Below are 16,507 nucleotides of genomic sequence, written 5' to 3'. Positions count from 1 at the left end.
CTTCCCATACTGTGTTTTCAGTGCCTGTATTACTGTATAAAACAAATGTCTATAAGGTCTAACGTATAGCCTGTAATAATCATTATTTAGACAGGCACTCAAAGATGAAAAAATTGCAATCTTCTTGTACTGTTCCCCTCCACAGTCTTTAAGAGAATGAAAATAATTTTAATAATTATGTCATGTAATTCTAAAGTATTTTGGACAAAGGTTTTAAAAGTTAAAAAAATCAGTTTAGCAAGCAGCTACATTTTGAAAAATCATTGAGAAAAAAAAAGGTAGGTTGGAAACTGTTCAGCACCTAGAAACATAATTTGTTGAGTCAAAGCACAAAAAGAAGTATGTCCAGATTTAGTGTGTGTTGGCAGTCACTGTGACAATAATTCCTGAATATGTTTCCTGAATGAGTATTTGCACCAAAAGAGCTACAGGAGGAAATAAATTATACCCAGTTGGATGTTAGAAAATCATGATGAAGTGTCATGTGTATTTGTAGAATAAACACAGCGTTGGGTGGCACTCAGAAAGTGCTGTATAACTTTATTTATGCAAATACCAAAAGTAAATACAGACAAAAGGATCATAAAATGAAAATATAACTAAATTCTGAACCATTTCTGAATCAAGTTTGAATAGGAAACACACAGCAATCTGTCTTCACACAAGCCTGAGAGATCAGTGCTAAGCAAACCCAGATCTCACTAAAAATTAGAATGCAGTAAGTGGATATAATGGCAATCTATAAAATAAAATTTTATTATGTGTTAAAAAAGAAAACCTGAGCATGGTATACAACAGAAAATACACAGCTGTGGTTTTTGAAGTCTTAGTCTCTGCAAGCACAGACATGCACAAACAGCAAGGGTATTCAAGAGGAAAGTCTACAATAACTAGACAGCAAAATTAAAAAAGCCCTTTAAAATAATTCCAGTTTGCTGGAAGCCTTTAATTAAAGGCTGATTTAAGTTTCATTGCAAAATACAGCTTTTCTTAATGGGCCACTACTTTAAGTTGTTTCACAAAGTATTGAATTGGTTGTTAAACACTTCTATTAAGTTTGCAGTCTGAATGGGATTTCAACTGTATTGATAATAGGTAACAACCTGACATCCACAAAGGCTTAGTTTGATTTTTTTATCTTAGTTCAAAAGGGTAACACCAAGACTTTTCTTGCTGAACAGCATTTCACTGGCAAAACAAAGAACAAAAAAACTATTTGGAGGAACCCATAAGAGTTAAAATACCTTGCCTGAGCACTGATGAGCTATTGTCAATCTCCCCTATGTCTTTTTTAACATTTCTATTTCAATCAAAGGCAGAAGGACTAAAAATGCCTTAGGTACAACTCAAAACAAATTTTTGAGTTTAATATAAACAAATATGAATTGGTTACAGGAAAAACAGTAGGCCTGAAAATTAAAAAAAAAAAAAAGAAAATAAAAAATATTACAAATGTAACATCAGCTACATTAGATTGTAAGTAGAAAAGACCTGGTGGTGTATTTTGTACAGCAAAATGGCCAAAATGCAAACCCAAGGCTCCTCAGCATTTTGGGAATTAGGACTCTGAAAACAAGCATTTTATTCGGGATACTGGAGACTGAAACTGTAAAGAACAATGTTGTCACTAATGAATGACTCAGTGATAATGTGACAGTTCAATTAGAATGGTGCCAAGTGCAAAGTAATACACCTGAGAAAGGGGAACATACTACACCTATATTATACCTAATCACAAGCTCTCAGACAGCCATTAGTACACAGGCAAGAATTCTCCGTCTGACTGGCAGAGAACCGGGAAAGGTGATAGAGCATATTAGTGGAATGGAGTTCTAGTGAAATGCAAGGAGGGATTAAACAGACTACAATTTTACGGCTTGAAAAAAGCTATAATTGCAGAAGACGGCCATAAAAGTCTACAGAAAATATTAATCACTTGTAGAGGCTTATATGAAGTAACTATTTATTATTGTATCTCATAATTATATTTCATAACTCAGGAAATATGAAACAATTAGGGAAATATGAAATAATTAGGTTGAATGAAATAACTAATGAACACATTTATAACAAAGGGAAGTATATTTTCACATCGCACACAACTTGAGTTGTACAGTGCCACAAGCCAGAAGTTGATAGTTTCAAAGCGCAAGAGAGTTCACTGTAGAGATGCAGCCATCATGTGGCACCCATGAGCTCAGCAAATTGTTTGCTGGAACCTAGAATCTCTTCACAGAATTGTCATTTTCTTTTACTTGGGTGGGAAGTCTCCTGATGGTAACTTTTTCAGACTCAGACACTCAGATCTGATTTTCTTCATGCAAGTGCACCCACGGTGCTGTTATACTGATAAAGTTTGATGCAAAACTCTTGTAACATACCACCAGTCCCAGAAATTACTGAGTTTTGTTGTGATGGCTTTTTCCAGACAGCATCAGTTATGGCTGGGTCTGGGCATACTCTGTCAATTCTGGGTGGATTCTGCTTCAGATATTTTACTCGGGCCACCCTGAGGACACTTTTCCCCTTTTACACATGGCCTTTTTCATTTTATTCCCCTAGGACTTGATCTTTCCAGGTTTGACTGAATGATGTCACTAATACACTTCACAGCAAAATTAATTGAATTTAGCTAAAAGCCCATCTGTGTGTCTCTGGAAGGTAGCAAGTACCATCTGAATTCCAGAAATGGGGAAAAAGAAATTCCTACAGTCCCCTACCTCTTCTCAAGCCTGGCTTTTCTTGAATCTCCTGTCTGTTTCTCAGGAAAACAAAGTTTGTATGTTTAGCATTTTTGCTCTTAACCAAGCATTCATCTTTGTCAAGCATGGTATTTCCATCTGAAAGAGGGACAGAGGGACACATGCTATCAGCACAAACAGATTCCTCAGAAATTTGCACACTTAGCAAAGCAGAGCAGTTTAGTACACTGCAGACTTTCAGTTCCTGCTAATGTGAAGACAGCTATACCTAGCAAAACAACAAGAAAAACACCTGGGGTGGTAAGCTCTTAAATATTGGTTCTTCAGTTCAACAGAAACAAAAGTTTGTGTGTTCTTTCTATTTATTCTGTCTTGGAAGGACCTTTTTCTCTGCATGAGTCTGTCAAAACCAGATATACCAATGTTGATCTACAAAGAGAAGTAAAAAATACTAAGATACAGAAAGACTTGTGCAAAAAAAAAAAAAAAAAAAAGTCTCATTATTTATGGGGCCATATTATGCAGGAAAGAAAAGAGAAAGTTCTTTAGTTTCACATGAATGAATAGCAATTCAGTTCTAATATCGAGTGAGAAATACTCAAGTAAGGAAAACAGTCGAGTGCTCAATTCTCATGTCAACACAAGCTTTCCAATTTTAATGTTATTCTTAAGTCTCTTAAAATCAAGTATCAAAACAAGTTTAATTCCTGGCCCCTTAGTTGTGAAGAAAAGCTCAAAACCAGATTCTGACTGCATTCTGAAAACTCAAGAGTCATACAACAAAGAGCACTTACGTGAAAAAATGTTGGGGTTTATAGTATTACAGTACTTGGAAAACATTACATGTAGTTCCTGAGTTAGCAGATCTGGTATTGGTCTTTAAGTAATACTCATTTTCTCTACTTCAGTGAAGAGTTTAGAGGGCTTCAAGCATATCAGAAGTTGTGAAGAGTTTTTTGGACTAAGCACATTAACATAAACATTTATTTAGATGCCTCAGTTGAACATGTTTTCAGAATCAAGCTTCAGTAACAATTATATACTTACACAGAATTAACATTTTTTCAGATAATTACACCTTTTCATCATCAGAATATTATACTGCTAACTCCTTACTGGGGGTAGATAAGGAAAAGTACAGCATAGTACTAAAAGTACACTATTTACAATAGAATTAACATACTGATGCTGATTCTTTTCACTATAAACAGATCTCTTACTTTCTGTCTACTCATATGCAAAGCTAAACACTTTATTCTGAGATTTCACCACCCACTTCTGACTTAGATCTGAATACTTAGATATTATCAGAGACTCTTCAGTGAATATAGTTTTTTTCCAGAGCTAGGGGAAAAATAGGTTTTGGTCAAGGGTTTGCCTAATGAATGGTTATTTCATTAATGAATACATTCTTGCACTGAAAATCAGCTTTGTCCAATATTTACAATTGTGGTATGTCTTAACTCCCCACCCCTGAAAACAAAGTTGCAGAACATCAGCTTACTGAGTCTGGCTAATATCTAAAGCCTAATGAAGCTGTGCAACAGCCTACGTCTGTAAAGAAAGTAAACTTTCAAATTCAAGAGATGATGTTTAATAGTTTGTTGCAAAGTAAATAGAGTTCTTTTCTGCAGGACATTACAGTTAATAGTGTTTTCTTTCATCTCTTAAGTTAAAATAAGCTTGTATTTTCACTGGTATACCTCAGACCTCCCACTGAAATTTGTATCCTCAGTCCTCCCTGCAAACAGATGATGCCCAGATGATAACTGTATAACACCTGAGTTATGGAAGCCAAAACCTATTCTTCATCTGTACTTAGCACTGTAATATCCCAGAAAAAGAGCTGAAGAATGTTATTAAAAAGCAGTGATTGCTACTTTCAGGCATTGCAGAGGAAATCTTATTTCTATCACCTCCTACAAGCCTGTAAGGTGGAGAAAGACAAAGCAAAAAAATGTACAGCTTTGATGTTGCAAGGCTGAAACTGAATCAGTGACCCAAAGTTCAAGAGGTCATTGAAACAAAGGAGGGAAAAGAAGGAAAACAAAAGCCTCTTCATATGAAACTCCAATTCCACACTTTCATAATGAGTTCTCAGAACAGCCTTAACATCATTACTGAATTGTGGGGAAAAAAACACAACCCATAATTATAACAACAATTTAAAATGTCATACACTAATTGCAGCTAAAGTACGGACTCCTTTTCATATGGCATATTAGCAGAGGACCTTAATTTCGCAAATAGGAAGCATTGATTTGGGGTGTAATTAAATTACAATTTAGTCCTATGTGTGATGACAAAAAAAGGATAAATGCATATGATATTCTTAGGTGTTTTAAGTGCTTATGATGTTCTAAATTTGAATGCTTTTACTTATTATTCAGATACTAACTTGTGGATTATAAGTAGTGTTTTAAAATGCTGCTTGTTCGTAAATTGAAAAATGCTTATACACTTTTTTTCAAGTTATGACTACATTAGATCCCATACTCTTTAAATAGACTTCATTGTACTTGATGAAGGAAGCCTCAGATTGTTTCTAGACTCTTTATTTAATACAAAATTATTTTTTTATGCAATATAAAGCTTTATATGTAGAACTTTTCTTATCAAATTCAAGTTAACTTGATTCTTAAAAAAATAATCTTAAAGCGCTCTGTATTGTCAAATTAGCTACTGTTCTGCAGTTTCTATTGCAAGTAATGATTTAAAGACATGAAAGAGCTCTATACATTTCCTTCTGATACAGATAGATAATACTACGTAGTGATGCATTTGTACCTGAACTATCAGAGGGACTGAGGCCCCGCTATACAAGCCTCTGTACCAAAGTCAATAGTACTGGGGGTAATGTCTTTCAGGACAAACTTCTCCAAACTGAGAAGATGTTAGGTTGACATTGCCGACCTCAATGTCATAGATGATAGTAACTGAGCTACTTTTATAACAGTATAGGGAGCAGGATAACAGCAGCATGGAGCTCTGTTCAAAGTGATTTACGTGGCTTCATGTGAATGCAGATAGCTCTACAACTCATCAGAAATTAAGATTATACTTGAGGTGTGAGAGGAGAAATGTCAGGAAAAAAAAGTGTAAATCCATCAAGAACAATGCATGAAAAGCACACATACTGTTCTAAAATATTACAGACTGAAAAAATGTGTGGTACATTGGAAAGAATGTGTTGAACTAAAAGGATTACAAAAACATGTAAACACCAGCAGGGTATGTGTAACATAGACAGAAATGAAAGCAATAGATCCATGAGCAGCTCACATAAATTTTCTGGAAGATCAATTAATAAAACAACAGCAGATGAATGAACTGCTAGCTTGAAAGCAGAATGAAAATTTACCACTTTTAAGTTGGACAGTTACATCAATTAGTGCTGTGTCACTGACAAGATTCCTAAAAAAAAAAAATAAAATAAAATTACAACGAAGAGCCATTTTTGTTATTAAAAAGCTTGTAGAAGAATAGACAGTAGCTACTGCAAAAGCGAAAAATATGCAAAATTCTTTTGTAAGTAGGAAGTTACTAGATTAACTTCAGATTACCCAAATAGAAATGTTGCTGAATTAGGAAATAAAAATCATATCAGGGGTTTAAAAATTGTGCTAAAATTAGAATTCCAAGCAGAAATCCAAAGGCCAGGTTTCTACAAGATGAACTAATACAGTACCATTAATTCAAACCTTAGCTGAGTAACATCCAACTGGGCAAAGCTTATTTCCAGATGATGACTGCTGCATGAACACTATAAAATTAACTTAACTGGTGTCAGATCCCAGCGAACAATCGTCCAAATTAAAGACATTATCACTGCGATAGAGTCTATTATTGGAAGTTTTAGTGAAGGAGCCAAGAACTGACTGGCCAACGATCCTGGATCACATTCTGAGTGAGAAGGTGATGCCTCCATCTTAGAGCTATGACAGGTTACAGATCAGTACAATCCCATACCCCTAGCATTGCTAGCTATTGTATCTGTAGAAATACCTCTAATCTCATATCCGTATTCTCAAGTATGTCATGTTATTTTTTCAGTAGCAGCTAAAGTGGATCAAGAGTGACTTAGCATAGTAAAGAGCCTACAGCTTCATACAGACAGTCAGATAATAGAAGCACTGTATGTTGGTGGAATGTTGTTTCGTAAGTGCTGTGCAGGCAAAACCATGTCCGTGAAGAACTGCAGGCACAGTCTACCGAAACTCAGACCAGTGTTTTAGCAGATTAAAAGCTTACACATGTATTTTAAGAAATTGCATTACGGATTCTTATGGAGCACTAGGTAATGTGCATAAACACCATCTACAAGGCAAAGGTATTGTTGTCACTGGTATCTTGCCAGGATGCATGTGTTTCATGTTTGAAGTAGATGCTTTTAGCAATATGTTCAGAATAACTGAAAATTAGTATTTTTATCCTTAGGAATAGGTTAGCAGTCTTAAATTCAAGCATATATATTTCAGTCTTGTAACAACATGTCCTTTAGGACTCAAGCTAACAACGCACTTTGGCATATCAGCTACTACAATTCACTTTTTTTCCTCATTAAACCAAAATAATTTACCATGCTACATTACGTTTTTCTTAAGGAAATGAGCTCCTTTTTTCACTTCTGATACAGAAAATAAGCAGCTCTATGCCTAACCGAAGAACCCCATTTCCAGCAAAGTTTAGTCCAAATGTCTGGACATAAAAGGATGTCATTTTAGAATTGCACTGTGCAGGTAGCAGCAGTGTTTTGTTACCAAAAAAAAATCGTGAGCTGCTATTTTCTGTGTTCCTGGGTCTCTTATTCTTGGCTTGAAGACAGTCAGCCCTTTGTACTCTGTTATTACAATGAGGTAACCAAAGAAAGACAGTCTTGGTTTGAGACTGTCAGCTGTTACTAATCACTGCCTCATAGCTTGCTGTGAATCCCTACTTGCCTCTCCCTCCTGCTCTGCTTAGCACACATAAAGAAGATAAATTACTCCCTAGTTTCCCTTCAGAAAGCATATTGTTTGGCACATTCCAATACTGTGAGCAAAAGATGGAATAATGCGAAGAGTTAAATGGGTATCTAAACAGCCACGCAGCAGGGGCCTTCTCAGGCAGATGTAAGTTTCAGGAAATGTTCTTTCCTACTGGCTCTCCAAAAGTATTCTGTTCTATTGAAACCTAAAAAGTACATCAACTATACTTTTTAGAATGGTAGAGCATATTCCTGCAAGAGGTTTCCTGCAGTAACACAAGTATCATTGACAGTAAATGCAGCATCTAACTGTACCATATTTACATATTTTATTTTATTGGGATGTGTAATACCTTGATACCTATAGCCTATTGATCAACAACAGGCATAGTCTGGGGAGTTTTATGGAAGTCTTCCCTTCCCTCACAGACTCACACTGTCCTGACAGACAAGAATTTAAAAGGAAGAATCTTACAATAGTTTGGGTTGGAAGGGACCCTTAGAGGCCATCTGGTCCAACACCCCTGCAATGAGCAGGGACATCTTCAACTAGATCAGGTTGCTCAGAGTTCCATCCAACCTGACCTTAAATGTTTCCAGGGATGGGGCATCTACCACCAGCCTGTGTCCAAATTTTACCACCCTCATAGTGAAGAATTTCTTCCTTATATCTGGTCTCAGTCTGCCCTCTTCTAGTTTAAAACCATCCCCCTTTACCTTACTGCTACAGGCCCTCCTAAAAATCTGTCCCCATCTTTCTCATAAGCCCCCCTTAAGTATTGAAAGTCCACAGTAAGGTCTCTCTGAAGCCTTCTTTTCTCCAGGCTGAAGCCCAACACTGTCAGTCTGTTTTCATAGGAGAGGTGCTCCAGCCCTTTGATCATCTTCGTGCCCTTTCTCTGGACTTACTACAACGGGGTCACGTATTTCTTGTAAAGGGAACTCCAGAGCTGGATGCAATACTCCAGGTGGAGTCTCATGGGAGCAGAGTAGAAGGGGAGAATCACCTCCCTCAACCTGCTGGTCATGCTGGACACAGCTGGCTTTCTGGGCCGTGACTGCACATTGCCAGCTCATGTCCATCAGTTTCATCCACCGGTAGTCCCCAAGTCCTTCTCCACAGGGCTGCTCTCAATACTTTCAATCCTTTCGATTTATTATCCTTTAATACCAGGGGTTGCCCCAGACCAAGTGCAGGACTTTGCTGTTGGTGTTGTTGAACCTCATGAGGGTTACATGAGCCCATTTCTCAAGCTTGCCCTCTCGATCCCACTGTCTATGTCATTGATGAAAATATTAAACAGTTCTGGTCCCAGTACAGAACTCTGAGGGACATCACTCGGTACTGTTCTCCATCTGGACATTGAGTTGACCAGTAAAGTTATTTGTACATGGAAACAAGTGAAGTCAGAAGTGAGCATGGCTGTGGAATATCCTACCAGGAAAATATTATAAAAATAGCAACTGATTTGAACCTCAAGCTCAATAAATTTCTAATGAACACTGCATAATATGTTTGCCTGCTACATGTGAATGCTATTGACAGCCCAGGAAATACTTTCCAGCATAGATTACTGTTACATTTTTTTTATAAGATAACAACTGAACTTGGTGCACTGAAATCAGAATTTCATAAAGAGAAGCTATTCCACTGAAAGAGCAGTTATCAGTGGTGAATAACAAAATGATCTTTCATTATTCATGGTTAACTGAAAGTTAAAAGTTGTTGTAAAGGAAAAAGACTATTTGGGCCTCTACAAGTACATGTGGCAAGATTAGGTTAACATCCTCTAGAAAAAGTATTTTTTCATCATAGGCAACCTTTCTCCTTACTGTAGTAGTGGAGAATCCACAAAGTAAGGTGCCTCACTTTAAGTGCTGATGAGGACTCTTCGTGTTTTTAACGGTGCGTTTCTGTTAAAGTCTGTAATGTCTCTTATTCACTCATGCAGTGAGATTCTTTTGTTACATGTAACAAGAACGTCTGTGTATTTTCATAAGTGTATATTTTTATGCTGATTTTTTAAGGCAGTGCTGTTTGAGTAGCTGTGGCCCTCACAAGCTCTCCTCAGCCCAGGTGCTCTTTTACACACCCTTGTTCTCTCCTTGTCATCAAATGGTGTTTGCTCAGCTCCTGGTGAGAACAGAGCCAGCTTAAAGATAAGCTGGGAGAAGTGAGGAACGCTTAACTTGTTTAGTAGTGCTGCTACCAAAGAGCAAAGGATGCAGTTTAACAATACAGCCAACTTGAAGTAATGACAAACTGCTGCCAAAATGCTAGTTTTCTGCCCTTGGCCATGCTTTCCTTCTGCTTCCCTTGTAAAAGTTCCGGTTTTCACATGACACAATTCTGAAATTATTCATAATGACAAACTGGCTGAAAAACTAACCCAACAAATCTCAAAGTTAATAGTTTTCTGGTGGCAATGAATGGGCACGACTACAAAGCTGTGGGGCAAGTCTTGTCCTTTAGGAGCCACTTTTGCCCATTTTATTGGCTTATTGAATTGCATTACTATATTCCAGCCACGGGTTTCATTAGTCAGCTTGGCATAATCGTGGTCATGTAATTCTGGATCAAAAACAACTGCTAATTTTCCTGTGAGATGTTTTCCCAGTGTTCTTTAATAGACCTGGACAAACTAATCCAATCAAAAGTTAATAAGTTAAATATAATAAGTAAAATTAAATTAATGAAATCTAATTTCATTATTTAAATTTCATATTCAAATAAGTTAAACTGAAATTTAGGGGCAGCTTGTCCCATCAGTTAATGCAAAAACGCATAAGGAGCTGTATTTCAGACTTGCATTTTATGTGGCTTCAGGAAGTCATTAGCTGTATTGATTTAATATTAATTAACTTCACCAGTGCACGTAGTTCTTTGAAAATGTTATTTTCAAATGCTTTTTTCTTTGCAGTTTTATTATTTAATGCTGCTGCTATTAAAAATAATAATCAAGTTTTGATTAATTCTGAGCGTGATCTTGTCAGGGGCTCAGTTGTCAAAGCTTTAAATATTATTTAACTTTTGTTTTCTGGGAACACTCAGCACCACTCAAGACATGCTCATCATCTATCAGAATAAAGCTTTAGAGCTTAATCATGTTAATTAAATTTGGGGAATACTTCCACTTTCACCTATTGCTTTGCCTTACAATTTTTCAGCCAGCATATTTTACCATGACCTTGCACAGCATTATTCATTTCCACAAATCCTCATCAACATACATAAAAGGATTGTTCTCATGGCCTCACACTGTGAGTTTACTCATCACACAGTGCTTAGTGGATGCAGGGGGTCGGGAGTAGCTCATTTAAGACTGCCTCATTAGGAGAATGAAAGACAACCTTAAAGAAAAAAAATTAGGGCAACACTCCTAAGTCAACAATTGCCAGTATTGCTGTTACACGATAGGAATCCTTAACAAGCAACTACAGTTTCCTAATGAAGAGACCATAAAATGTAAGCAGGAAAATAATTAGCAATAAAAAGATGCTATATTCATTATATTTTGTTTTTAAAGACTGAGTCCAAAACATCTAAATGATTTTTTTATAAAAATCTACATTAGCAAGGAAGTGCCATTAATTCAGTTCTAATACATTTGAATAAGGAAATAATTCGTCATAGATCCTCACTTATTTATTTCAAGTAGTCGGTATGTATGAAGGCCAGAATACATTTTGTTCTGCATACTGATTCAGAACTGGTTCGTGTTTTTATATATTTGCAGCACCACACAGTTACATCTTGGCAGGATTCTGACTGAGAGGTTTTCAGTCATATGGCCAGAGATGGTAGCCTCATGTCAGTGGATCTACAGCCAAGTGCCCACACCAGGGCTCTGAACCCGTGGTTCCTTTTGAACTGGGCAGCATTGCTACTATCCTGTGAGGAGAGGCTGAGGGCTCTGGGTTTGTCTAGTTTGTAGACAAGGAGGCTGAGTGGTGACCTCCTTGCTCTCTATGGCTTTCTGAGGAGGGGATGTGGAGAGGAAGGTGCTGAGCTCTGCTCCCTGGTACCCAGTGACAGGACACATGAGAATGGTTCAAAGCTGCATCAGGGGAGGTTTAAACTGGACACCAGGAAGCATTTTTTTACCAAGAGGGAGGTCAAACACTAGAACAGACTTACTGGAGAGCAGTTGATGCCCCAAGCCTGTCAGTGTTAAAGGGGCATTTGGATAATGCGTTTATTAACATGCTTTAACTTTTGGTCAGCTCTGAAGTGGTCAGGCAGTCAGACTAGAAGATTGTTGTAGGTCCCTTAGAATGGAAATATACTTTTCTATATTTAAAGTTTTCACCATTATGCCTCAAAAGTAATTTTTAAAGAAACCAAAAATTGAAATTTTGTGAGCAAAATATTAGATACTCTGTTAAAAGCACAAGAATGTTAATATATGAAAGCAAACACAGAAACTTCTTATTTTTTCCCAAAGTTTTTAAAAGGCAGCAAAAAAGATTTTGGAAACAGGGTCTTTCAACATGAAATACAGTAGCTGGGCATTTTAACTGTTTTCAAACTGAAATTATCACACACATGCATGCACTCACATGCACAGCCCCTCCCCACAGCGACAGAGTCCCACTTGCTGTGAGAAATTATAAAATCACTGAAGGTACTAGGATCAGTCCTAAGTAGTGATTTTTAAAAAAAAAAAAAAAAAAAAAAGAAAATGAATCTTTCTTCTTGCCCAGTTCTTCCTTGGCATCCCACTCGATGCTGAGTATAAAGAGAAAGATCCCATTTAAAACCTGCAAGTTATGGGCCCTGATTTGGTAAATCATGTTATAAGTGACTAATGTTAAGGGCAAACAGAAGTTCAATGCAATAGAAGCAACTCTGGTTTTGTAAATTCTAAAATTCTGTGTATCTAGAATTAAAAAGTACATAAATAAATCTAGACTCATAAGTACAATATAAAAAATGTAGTTGATGCAAACCCAATCATAATATAGTAGCTATTCAGGAAAGTTGTTGCATCATTAGTTCAGGCTAATTTGTGGAACAATTATTAAGTCAAGTGAACAATCAGAACTATCAGCTTAACAATTCAGAATTTTTAACAAGTTGCCCTAACGAGATTTTTGTTCTCCTTTTCCCTGAATCCTTTCTCTCTCTTTCTCTGTCTCTTGCAATTACACACTTACTTGTTTGCTGCCTTTCCCTACATCCTAAAATATTTTCATTCCTTCTCTAACACCTTTGTTAATGAACAATGTAGTGCTTTGCTTTTTGCCCTAGCACTCTGGAGAACTCTTTGTCATGTCTTTATTTCACTCACAATGTGAATGATTCCTCACTTCTCCAGAGAGGGAAAGAGTAGGTGAAGGGAGAGGAAAGGGGTAAGGACTTGGGTTTGTTTGCAGACTTAGGCCTGCCCCCTTCTTTCTTTTCTTCCCTTTCTCCCTCCTTGCCTCCTTCCCTCCTCATCAATACTTAAAAAGTCATTCCCATTCATGATGTGTGAGCACACACGCTGGGAGAAATTACAGGCGCTCTGCTCCGGGTTGCCTTGACAACTTCAAGGCATCCCTGTGCGTGGGGACCGGTGGCACAGAGAAGTTTCCCAGGCCCCCTGGGGAAAGGGAGGGAAATGGAAGAGAGGAGGCAGAGGTGCTGGAGCCAGCACCCATGCAGAGGAAAGAGCAGAGAGCAGGATGAAAGGGACACATACATCTCATGTGGGACAATGGGAGCTTTGCTGGCTGGCTGTGAAAAGGACACACTGAGGATACAATGGTCTGCAACACATGAAAGCTTTGGAGCGAAAAGCTGTTTATTGCTTCTCCATTAAGGACCCTTCCAGAGTCTCTAAGCTCTAAGAAATCTTGTCAACATCTTAAAATTTAAAGAAAAAAAATCCCTTTAATTTTCTTGTGTTTTGAAAACAGATTTAAAATATTTTTTAGCTAATTCTTGTTGGTGATATGCTTAAGCTTTTGCAGTTTCAGCCCTGTGTGGTACCAGGTGTCCTTCCTCTGTGTTCCTTGAGTTGCCATTAAATTCAGTGGGAGGGAGTGTTTCCCAGCAGGTCCCCAGTAGGGGCTCTCTGAGGTGAGAACTTGCTTCCTCCTCATATGGCTTTTATTCATACTTAGGCCTGTCATCCCTCTGTTTTTAATGCTTGCTGCTATAAGCAAGCCACGAGTGTAAGACGAGAAGAATTGCTGTTCCCTACTTTCACGCTGAGAAGTCATTTATATGATAGGAAAAGGAGGAATAAGACTCACCAGCCTAAAATAAGGGACCATGTAGTCACAGCCAGAGTGCACAATAGGAAACCAAGCTGGAAAACAGCTCATAAAGAAAAGAGCATGACTCTTGCTCCCAGACATATCACTTTCACACAGTTTACCAGTCAATCCCAGAATCAGTCCAAGAAAGAAAGAGGATCACAAGCTCTAATCCTTCAACACAGAAATCTTTAGTAGTAAAATAATCCCTACACTGACTCCAAGTGATTTTTGGATTGCAGGAGACTCAACTTAGTATCAGTTGTGGAGTGCAAATTAAGATCAGGATTGGTTAGAGTTATAAGTACAAATGCCTGCAACCCCTCTAGTTTGACAGCGCTCAGCATTTGGTCCTGAATCTATTACCTGGCAAGGGCACAGTACTGAGAACTGGCTGATATAATACCTGTGCATTTCCCAACCTTCCTACCAAACTATATAGGTTAAACTTTTTATGCTCAGGATGTGAAACAAGTTTAAAGCTGCTCTTATGCTTTTAGCTAAAATGAAAAATACATAGCCCATTGATGATAATTTTGAAATAGCAAGTAAGAATACAGAATTAAAATATACAAAGATAAAGTTGACTGGACTTGTATGTATGGATCTGTATTTCACTTTTTAAATTACACTTCAAGTTATATACTTCTACTTTAAATAAAAGATTAGCAACAAATGCTATCTGGTATAAACATTGTGCAAGTCAGTAGCAGATCTGAAATTCTGTAAAAATGACTAACTTTATTTTATACATTGGTTAATTATATTTGCATTATTCTGCATTTGCATTATTTTGAGGACTTTAAAAAAATAAATGATCCTCCACCCACCATCAAGAGGCATACAGGACTTCTTGTTTGTAAAGATAAAAAAACTATTACTTGGTAGTATTTACCATTTTCACAGGTTTTCAAAACGTAAATGTAGACTTACCACGAGCATTATAATCCAGTTTCACAGATGGAAAAACTAAGGAGAGAAATGAAGGACCAAGTGCTTCAAATATTGGATTTCCATTTTCAGTTCCTTTCTCAGTAACACTTTGTTCTTCCACTACAATGGCAGGCATAAATCAAGCATTTCAAGGTGCAAATCTAGTGGTCTTCCTTTGCAATTCATTTTGTGTGTACAAATTTTGCTGATTGTAATGGCTTTTGCCAAAAGGACAGGCAAGCCCTTGCTGAAATGAGAGGGTAGGTATGAAACGTGATGAGTTTTGTACTTTGGAGATTTGATCAGTGTCTGGAACATAGCCGTGATCTCAGTTACATCAGTGACTAAATTACTTTCACTGAAACTCCAGTAGCACATATCTCCTCCTTTAGGAGACAGAAGTACAGTATGTCTACAATGATTTGAGAAAATATTTGGTTTTTCATGATTCTTGTTATATGTTTCCATATTATTTATATTCATGTAGTACTGTTACCTTATTTCAAATGCTTTCTCCTCTGAAACAGGCACCTAGAGCAGAAGGTGGTCAAATTTCATTATATATGTTCAAAACCAGCATATAGATAGATGTGCAGGCAGCCTGCAGAAATCTGGATTAGACAGTGCCAAGCGGGGGTCCATAGGAGGAGGTAATAGAGTGAAGAGATCCTCCCTTGACCTCTTTCTTCATTCTGCACTTTGAAAGCTTGATTTCGACAAGAAACTTCAGCACTGTTTTGAGACAGACGGTGTAACCCTCCAGGTGAAGTATGGGGAAGTTATTGACGATTTTAAATTTTAAGGAGGAGGAGCAAATGGACGTTTTAAGGAGAAGAGCACTAAAACCAGAAAAAACATTTCCATTTGTGACAGTCTTCCTGAGACACTCCTTCTCAGAGATTCAGAGCTTTTTCCCTGGCAGAAATGCAGCTTCATTTAAAAAACACACTGCAGCCTTGTCAGTGAAGTCTGATGAACAAATGCTTTAGCAGATGCCATAGTGAGCACCCTAGTATTCACATTATATCAGATGCATTAAGACAAGCCAAAAATTGGGATTAATGTTGCAAGGTTTGCAAAGCTCATAAAAGACTCTAAATGCTTATTCATACAATGGTAAGGATTTTCTGGGGGAAAAAAAAAAAAAAAAGCTAACAGCAGTTAATCTGTTTTAAACTCCCATAGATTGGGACAGAAGGAAATGAGGTCATTCCATTCAGGATTGAAGAAATCTCTTCATACACGTTAATTGTAGCAAACATTATTAAGATTACTGGAGAGTACTGTGTTTTCTTTCCTACTATTTCAGATTAGGTGTAGCACATTTCTAAGTCACATTTTTGAGACTATAATAACTATGCTAATCAAACCCCACAAACTGGCTCTCTGGAATGCATGCAGTACTATATTGCATCAGACCAATAATCTTTACTTTTATGAAGTGTTTACAAAGCAGAGGAAGCTGCAACTCTTGTAATAGAACGTCGTATAAAAACAAGCGTTAGGAGTGGGATGGCAAGACAGGGGCAGTATGAGTTGCAGAAGAGGGCTGACCTACCTTGGATAGCTCTTCAAATGTAATGGTCATCAAAACTCTTCGCACAAAACTATTTTCATCATGCTGAGTTTATACTCTTTACTCACAACTGTATGAGGTAATGTC

General features: G+C 37.3%; 1 protein-coding gene across 4 annotated transcripts in view; it reads left to right on the top strand.

Moving 5' to 3' along the window:
- The window catches only part of SLC1A3 (solute carrier family 1 member 3), a 57,836-nt gene that overhangs the window by 24,532 nt on the left and 16,797 nt on the right, over positions 1-16,507 (top strand). The window lies entirely within an intron of this gene.

Source organism: Lathamus discolor, chromosome Z (assembly GCF_037157495.1).
Source record: "Lathamus discolor isolate bLatDis1 chromosome Z, bLatDis1.hap1, whole genome shotgun sequence".
In the NCBI taxonomy this organism is placed as follows: domain Eukaryota; kingdom Metazoa; phylum Chordata; class Aves; order Psittaciformes; family Psittacidae; genus Lathamus; species Lathamus discolor.
The sequence above is the reverse complement of the archived record's forward strand: the minus strand, read 5'-3'. Positions and strand labels throughout refer to the sequence as shown.